General features: G+C 37.9%; 1 pseudogene; it reads right to left on the bottom strand.

Moving 5' to 3' along the window:
• Nucleotides 1-5,802: 5,802 nt before the first annotated feature.
• LOC129402707 (U2 spliceosomal RNA) lies at nt 5,803-5,945 on the bottom strand (annotated as a pseudogene).
• Between the last annotated feature and the right edge of the window lie 2,324 nt (nt 5,946-8,269).

Genomic DNA, 8,269 nt, shown 5'->3' with positions numbered 1-8,269 from the left:
GGATTTAGCACAATCAACCTTATCCACACGGTGACCAAGATCATTGCGGTTTTGTGAGAGTTTAAGATGTCGCTCTGTCTAACGTTCATCGATTTAAAGAAGGCCTTTGATTCTGTTGACACTGAAGTGGTCATCGAAGCCCTAGCCAAACAGGGTGTTTAAATTTAGTACATCAAGATCCTCTGAGAGCTGTGTTCAGATTCACCACCAGGATCTCACCATTCTACAAGGAAGTGAAGTGATCATGACATTAAGAAAGGGGTTTGTCCCTCCACCAAATTGAAGCTAAAGGTATCTTCAAAGATGACACACCACTGGCCAACCAAATGGAAACAGAGATAAACAAATGATACTATATTAAACTAAGAAGCTTCTGCACCGCAAAAGGTACAGTGACCAGAATTCAAAGACAATCTACAGAATGAGAAAGGATATTCACCCAATATATGTTGATATCAAGGGTATATATCAAGAGTATATAAGGCACTGGTTGAACTCTACAAGAAGAAAACATCCAACCCCATCAGAAAATGGGACAAAGAAATGAACAGAAACTTTCCCAAGAAAGAGATACAAATGGCCAAAAGACACATGAAAAAAATTCTCTTAATCACTAATCATCAGGGAGATGCATATCAAAGGAACTATGAGATACCTCCTCACACCACAGAGAATGACACACATCCAAAAGAACAAAAGCAACCGCTGTTGTAGAAGATGTGGGAAGAAAGGGACCCTTCTACACTGTTGGTGGGAATGCCAACTGGTTTAGCCCTTTTGGAAAACAATATAGACACTTCTCAAAAAATTAGAAATTGAATTCCCATATGACCCAGAAATACCACTTCTGGGAATATATTCTGGTGAAGCAAAAAAGTATAGTCAAAATGACATCTGCACTTATATGTTCATCGCAGCACTGTTTACAATTGCCAGAATCTGGAAAAAACCCGAGTGCTCGAGAACAGATGACTGGTTAAAGAAACTTTGGTACGGCTACACAATGGAATATTATGCAGCTGTCAGAAAAGATGAAGTTCATGAACTTTGCATATAAGTGGATCAACATGGAAAGTATCATGCTAAGTGAAATGAGTCAGAAAGAGACAGATAGACATAGAAAGATTGCACACATCTGTGGAATACAAAATAACAGAGTAGGAAACTAACACTCAAGAATAGTAAAAATAAGTACCAGGAGGTTGTCTCCATGGCTTGGAAGCTGGCCTCACATGCTGGGGGAAAAGGCAGTTCAGATAGAAAAGGGAACACCAAGTAAAATGTGGTTAGAGGGTTAGAGGAACCACTCAGGAAGGGAGATGCGTGCTGAAAGTAGACTACAAACTGAACACGATGACCACTTAGCACCCCTATTTTGAACCACAACACCCAAAAGGAGAGAGAGAACAAAAGGGAATGCCCTGCCACAGTGGTGGGGTGGGGTTGGGGGGGAATGGGATTAGGAGGTGGGAGGGATACTTAGTTCATTGGTAGTGGAGAATGGACACTGGTGGAGGGATGGGTGCTCAAACATTGTATGAAGGAAACACAAGCACAAACATGCCTAAATCTGTAACTGTACCCCTACAGTGATTTGGTGATTCACTAATTAAAAAATACATAAATTTAATAAAAAATTTTAAAAAAAGACAGGGGTTTGGCAGGGTGATACCATTTCACCTAAACTCTACAATGCCACCCTCTAGAAAGTAAGGCGATGACTGGAATGGGAAGGATTGGGAGTGAAGATAGATTGTCAGCAATTACACTACCTCCACTTTGCTGATGGCATAGTTCTACTAACACAAAAACATTAGCCAAGTGGCACAAATGCTGGCCGACTTCAACTGTGAGTTAAGTAAAGGTTGGACTGCAGCTGAATCTCACGGAGACAATGTTCATGAGAAACAGACTAGTTCCTGACCTTCCATTTGGTCTCAATGGAATGAACATCTCCGAATGCAGCAGTTATGTGCACTTAGGGCGATAACTCAACATGATGAACAACCTAGCACTTGAACTGTGCAGGGGGAAGAGAACAGCATGGGATGCCTTCAAGAGCTTCAAAGAAGTTGTTAAGAGGACGAAGAACCTTCGGGCACATCTTTTCAACTCCACCTTCCTTCTGCACTAACATCTACCTCAGAGATCTGGGTCCTACACAAACAGCATAAGAACACTATTCGGGTCTCCCAAAGAGAAATTAAAAGAGCTATGCTTGGAGTATTACGTTTCACTCACGTGAGAGAAGGAATTTGGCATTCCGACCTCTGTCAATGATCGAGAATCAGGGACACTGTCTCATTTACCATGGCATCAAAAATCGGGTGGGCCAGACACATAATGCGATTTGTAGATGACTGCTGGACTAGAGCTGTTCTGACTGGATTCCACGGGATGTCAAAAGAACGCCTGGCCTCCCACCTATGAGATGGCCAGACTTCTTCGTCAAGACCCTGAACAAATGGTTTGAGGCTCTTAATGCTTCTGGAGCGAGCAGATGCCGTTGTGCTATACTAGCAAGCAACAGGGACAAATGAAGATGTTACTGGTGCCTGCTTGAGCAAATGGATGAGCAATGGGATGACAAGTGATACAAGTAAATTATATTATGTACATGTGCATTATATCTTTTCAGACATGACTCAAAATTATATAAATATATATTCATATATATTATATATGTATTCTGTGAATATACGTAGCATATATTAACAAAAAGTGGTGTTCCATATACATGTATTTATGTATATTCATATATATATACTTATATATATATAAAACACTTTACTTTTTCTGTTCAAATTCAATTAAGCCTTCAAAAATAAGTATTGAACTTCAACATTTTCATGAAGTGTTTTTCAAAGTTTTAGCCAAAATTTATTATTCTATGTTGGATAATATATTGCTTTTATTATAAAATTTTAATAATTTTTACATCTCTAGAAACACTAGGAAGCAATCTAATTTGCCATCCACAGAATGAGAATCTGACTAGAAACCAGAAACAAAACTGAAAAGAAATAAATAATTGTATGCAAATTTTGAGAGTAAATTCAAATGTAAATATATGTATAAAAGAAATTGAACTGCATTAAAATAAGAATGTGTAAATGAAATAACAGACAAAATTAAGTGGCTATATCACTTTATTTTTAAAATAGGTAAAAATTCCCCTAATATACTTATTTTTCCTTCATAATACTTTAGAGCATGAAATTATGGATTTATTTATCTATTAATGATATGTTTTTGTCTCCTAGAATGCAACTTTATTTTGAGCACCCATTGTGTTTTTTTGTTCACTGTTTTTAATAGATACGTAGAAAAATGCTTGATATATAGTAGGAGCAAAAGAAATCTTAACATAGTGGTACTACTTCATTCACACTAACTGGTCTAATTCAAAAGGAGTAATTTTATCTACTGCCAACTAGAATGTGGAGGAATACTACTCACAATGCTAGAAAAACATGAATTGCAGTCATTATGAGAAGTAATTTCATAATAGCTACTAAAATTAGACACTACAATTTCACTCTTGTATTTCTAACCAAGAGAAATGAATGTAAAAATATGAGAATTTACATACCAGGATAACATTTAATTCAGCTCTATTTATAATGATGTTTTTAATTTTAAATAATGTTCATCAATAAAAAAAGATGATAGAATAAATATCTGTATGTTAGTTGTATGGGATTCTATGCAAAAATGAAACCAAAACAGAATAACCAAGAAATATATATGTACATACATGCAAAGTTCTATTAGCTGAAGTGGAGGCATTTCAATGTGAGAAGAGGAAAATACAGAAAACACGAGCAATGTCATTAATTTTAAAAACAGTGATTACAACACTGTATTGATATCAACAAATGTGTGTTTATGTTTCTATGAGCATGAAGGAATAATAATATTAATATTGTGTCTAAGGTTCATGGTAATAGGAAAGAAGGTAAGAAAGAGAAAATATGTAACAGATAAGAAAGGACTATTTTTAAATGAATAGAGTAACAAAATTGGCATTTAACTATCATCATTTACTGTAAATGTTATATCAAATTTTATGTTAAAGTATAAAATTTTAGCTACACTTACTTAAAAATAATCCCATAGAAAACAAATGATCTTTAAACTAAATCTAAAAGAAAAAGTAGTGGAAGATTAGAACTCTAGTGTGACAAACGTACTCAAAGTTTTGTTATTAAATTTCATTAAAAATCCAGTGTTACACCTGAACTAGAATCCCGTCTTTAATTTTTCTTTTGTTTTTATATTGGGGCCATGCCTGGCAGTGCTCAGGGCTTACTCCTGGATTTGTCCTCAGAGATCACTCCTGGTGGGCTCAGGGAACCATAAGGGTTGCCAGGAATTGGACCATGAATGGCCATATGCAAGGCAAACTCCCTACCCCCATACTATCTCTCTGGCCCCTGTCTTTAATTTCCTTTACTATCAGTATTTTCCAAGTGATCATCTAAAGATAGCATTTCTACCTTTTCTCATCCACACTTGAGAAAGTTTCTTTTTAATCATAAGAAACCAAACTGGTAGTATCCTTGAAAGCACTCAATTTGCCAGACTACCTGTACCTCGGAGCAGTAAAACTTGAACTTTGCCTGACTTCTATTCCCCATACATTCTCTTTCTTTTAGGTGCTTATTCTCAGTTACATTGCAAGTTTTACTTCCTCTGAGGGTCAACTAGAGTTCTGTTATCAAAGAAGAACATGTTAAAATAGGGCAGAAGAGATAGAACAGCAGAGTGTACAGTACAGTACACTTGTCTTGCACGTAGGCGATTGGCCAACTGAGGTGTAGCCCTAAAACAACAAATAAATAAATAATAGAATAGAATAGAAGGAAACATATCAAAAGTGAAACACTATGAGGTCATAAAATATTAATGGCAGTGATCATCATTTCCCAATATCTCCTATCAAATGACCCACAAACTGTCCCCAGCATCATGTAATCTTATCAACGGCCAAGATTCAGAGACTATAAAACAAAGCTCCCAGAAGACAGTGATGCAGAATCTCACATGGCAGAGCCTGGCAAGCTACCTGTGGCATATCTGATATGCCTAAAACAGTAACAATAATGGGCCTCACTCCTCTGACTCTGAACTTGACAGGGATGAATGAGACATTACTGGTGCTCGGTCAAGCAAATTGATGAGCAACAACAGGATGATAAGTGATACAGTGATCAAATGATCAAGTTGCACACCTTGAATATACACCTTTTAATATGTCCATTTCAACTCAACACGGCAGGAAATAATGTAGGCATAATCACTAGGGAAAGAAGGACAATGGGAAAATAGCTCAGTTAGCCCCCATTTTTTCAACATCTATACCTAGGACAGACATATTCCTTCCAGACAATTCATGCAATTAAGGTTCAAAAGACAGAGAGACCAAAGCCACCAGGATTCCCAAGTGGTTCTGCTGCATAACCTACAGGTGCTAATCAAGATCCACCAACTATGTTCCCTTGCCTTGCCCTTCAGAATACCACTTCATAGTCAAAGTGGCACTGAGGGGTCAGTGAGATAGTGCAGAGGGTAAAGCACTTACACTGGATGCTGCAACCTGGATTTAGTTCCCCAAGTACCACCAGGAGTGATCCTTGAGTCTAGAGCCAGGACTAAGCCCTGGGTTCAATCAGGTCTGGCCCCAAAACAAAACAAAAACAACCAACCAAACAAAGAGACCTTGAAAGTGTTTCTGGCACTTCTAATCCTACTCTGTTTTATAGAGCTAACGTGTCACTTTCAAATCAATGCATGCTCTGATTTGCTCTTTACCTTACGTGTCTCACTCGATAATTTGTTATAGATACTAAGAACTTGGACAGGTTCCTCCCACCAAGAATAAAAAGGTATGTCTAAAAGTAACAAATCTACACTTGATCTTAGCCAAAAGGCTGAGAAGCGATACAAGGTAACAAATCTAAACTGCAAAATAAAAAGGAAAAAGAAAATGAGAAACTCTCAAATAATAAAGATTAAAAAGGACAATTCAAATGATAAGAACAACAGCAACACTATGGGGAAAGAATGTATTTTCATGAAATATAGTTTCATCTGATGGCTAGGGAAAAGATTATTGTCGATCTGTTTTCATTAAGTGGTTGAACTAGCAGCTCAAGTAAAAACCTGCTGAGAACACTTGTCTTCTACAGTGGTTTTCTTGGCATTTTATTCAGAAAAAAAATGCTCTGATAAACATTTTTTAATGCTGCAATAGAGGTAAAGGAGATACTTCTCACCGACTTCAGAATAACAGACAATAAATCTAATAAAAGAAAATTAAAGAAAAAAATGGAGGTAATAGTCAACATCAGTAAGACAGAAAAGAACAAATCAAACTCTTCCATCTCATTGTTTATCTAGAATATACAAACCTTTAGGTTGTTTGTACTATAATACACTGTAATTTAACTCATGTAGACAAGCAATAATTCAAGTAAGCAGTGCATTGATCCCTTTTGGTATATTGATGAAAAATTTAGAATAGAATGTTTCTAATACAATTATTTCCATGTCTAGTCTTGTTTTTTGAGGTGGGGAAATGCACACTCAGTGATGCTTAGGAGCTACTGCCGGCTCATTGCTTGGGAGACCATATGAGATAGACCCAAACCTTTTGCAAACACAAAATATGTACTTTTTGAGGTACCTCTCTGGTTCCATCTCCAATCTTAAAAAAATAATGGGGTGCAGCCCCTCCGTTGCTGAATGCCCATGATCCCAGAGGCCATCTAACTACCTTCGGCACCAGCAGCTTCTTGCAGAAATGCCTCCAGTCTGTGAACTAAGCCACGGCCCCATGCCGCCCCAGGAAGGGAAAGGTTTTTCTCTCTCAGCTTTTTCTTTCCGGAGGAAGGGGGGGTGGCGTGGCGACTGCCATCTTATAAGGCCCACTAAACAGAGGTATGAGCTTGCAACGATGCAATTTTTGGCAGAAATTTCCCTGGACTTAGTTACGAAAATACAGAAATCCAAAACCACACGGCTGCGATTGTGACCACGTGACCTCATATCTCTTCATTCTCACCAAGGGAAGACAAATTATCAAATGCTGCCTTTTCAGCAATTTCGATTTTGGGGGGGAAATTCCAAATAATAATAGTGAGTTTTATGTTGAAATATTCAATGTAATCAATGTAAAGAGAAAGTAAAGTGAAAATTATCAGCTACACAGGTGGGGGGCAGGGGGATGAGAGGTATACTGGGGTTCTTGGTGGTGGAACATGGGCACTGGTGAAGGGATGGGTGTTTGAGCATTGTACGACTGAGACTTAAGCCTGAAATCTTTGCAACGTTTCACATGGTGATTGAATAAAAAAATTTTAAAAAATTAAAAAATAATGGGGGGCGTGTATTTGGGTCACAGTCAGCAGTGCTCGGGGCTTCCTTCTGGCTCTGTACTCGGGGATGGTTCCTTGCAGTGCATAGAAGATCACATGGTGTGCAGGAGGTAGAACCCAGATAAGCCGCATGAAAGTTGTACTCTACTATTTTTCTGTCCCCTGCCCATGTACAATCTTCTTAAAATAAGAACTTAATTTTATTCATAGCCCCAAATATTCTTTTGTAATTTTTTTATATTTTATTCTATTTTTATAAAGTTGTTCACAATATTTGATTGCATTTAATATTTAAACACTTTCCCACCACCATATTTTGGATGTTTCCATCCAGAACCCAAAACCCTTCTCCCAAAGCATGTCTATGTCATATCATTCTGTGCTCTCTTCTGAGAGATTTATTGTCAAGTCTCTGGATCATAGCCATAGATGAGATTATCTAGGGCCAGAGTGACTGCCAAGCTGCCGGAAAAAGGGAGAGATGGGGGAAGATTACCCATTCCCGGTTCTGTTGAGCCTGGAAGATGCCTTTTAAAAAAATTTTAATGAATCATTGTGAAATACATTTACAGACTTATAGACTTTCATGATTGCGTTTCAGTAAAATAATGTTTAAGTACCCATCCCTCCACCAGTGCCCATTCTCCATCACCAATGTTCCCAGTATCCCTTCCCAAACCCCCATCCCTTCCCACCTCCTGCCTCTATGGCAGGCACAATCCCTCTTACTCTCTCTGTCCTTTTGGGTGTTATCTTTTGCAATACAGGTAACAAGCAGCCATCATGTTTGGTCCATAGTCTACTTTCAGCATGCATCTACTATCCTGAGCGATCCCTCCACCATCATTTATTTAGTGCTCCTCTCTCCATCCCAGCTACCTTTTCCCCCC

The sequence above is a fragment of the Sorex araneus genome, chromosome 2 (genome assembly GCF_027595985.1).
Source record: "Sorex araneus isolate mSorAra2 chromosome 2, mSorAra2.pri, whole genome shotgun sequence".
NCBI lineage: Eukaryota > Metazoa > Chordata > Mammalia > Eulipotyphla > Soricidae > Sorex > Sorex araneus.
The sequence above is the reverse complement of the archived record's forward strand: the minus strand, read 5'-3'. Positions and strand labels throughout refer to the sequence as shown.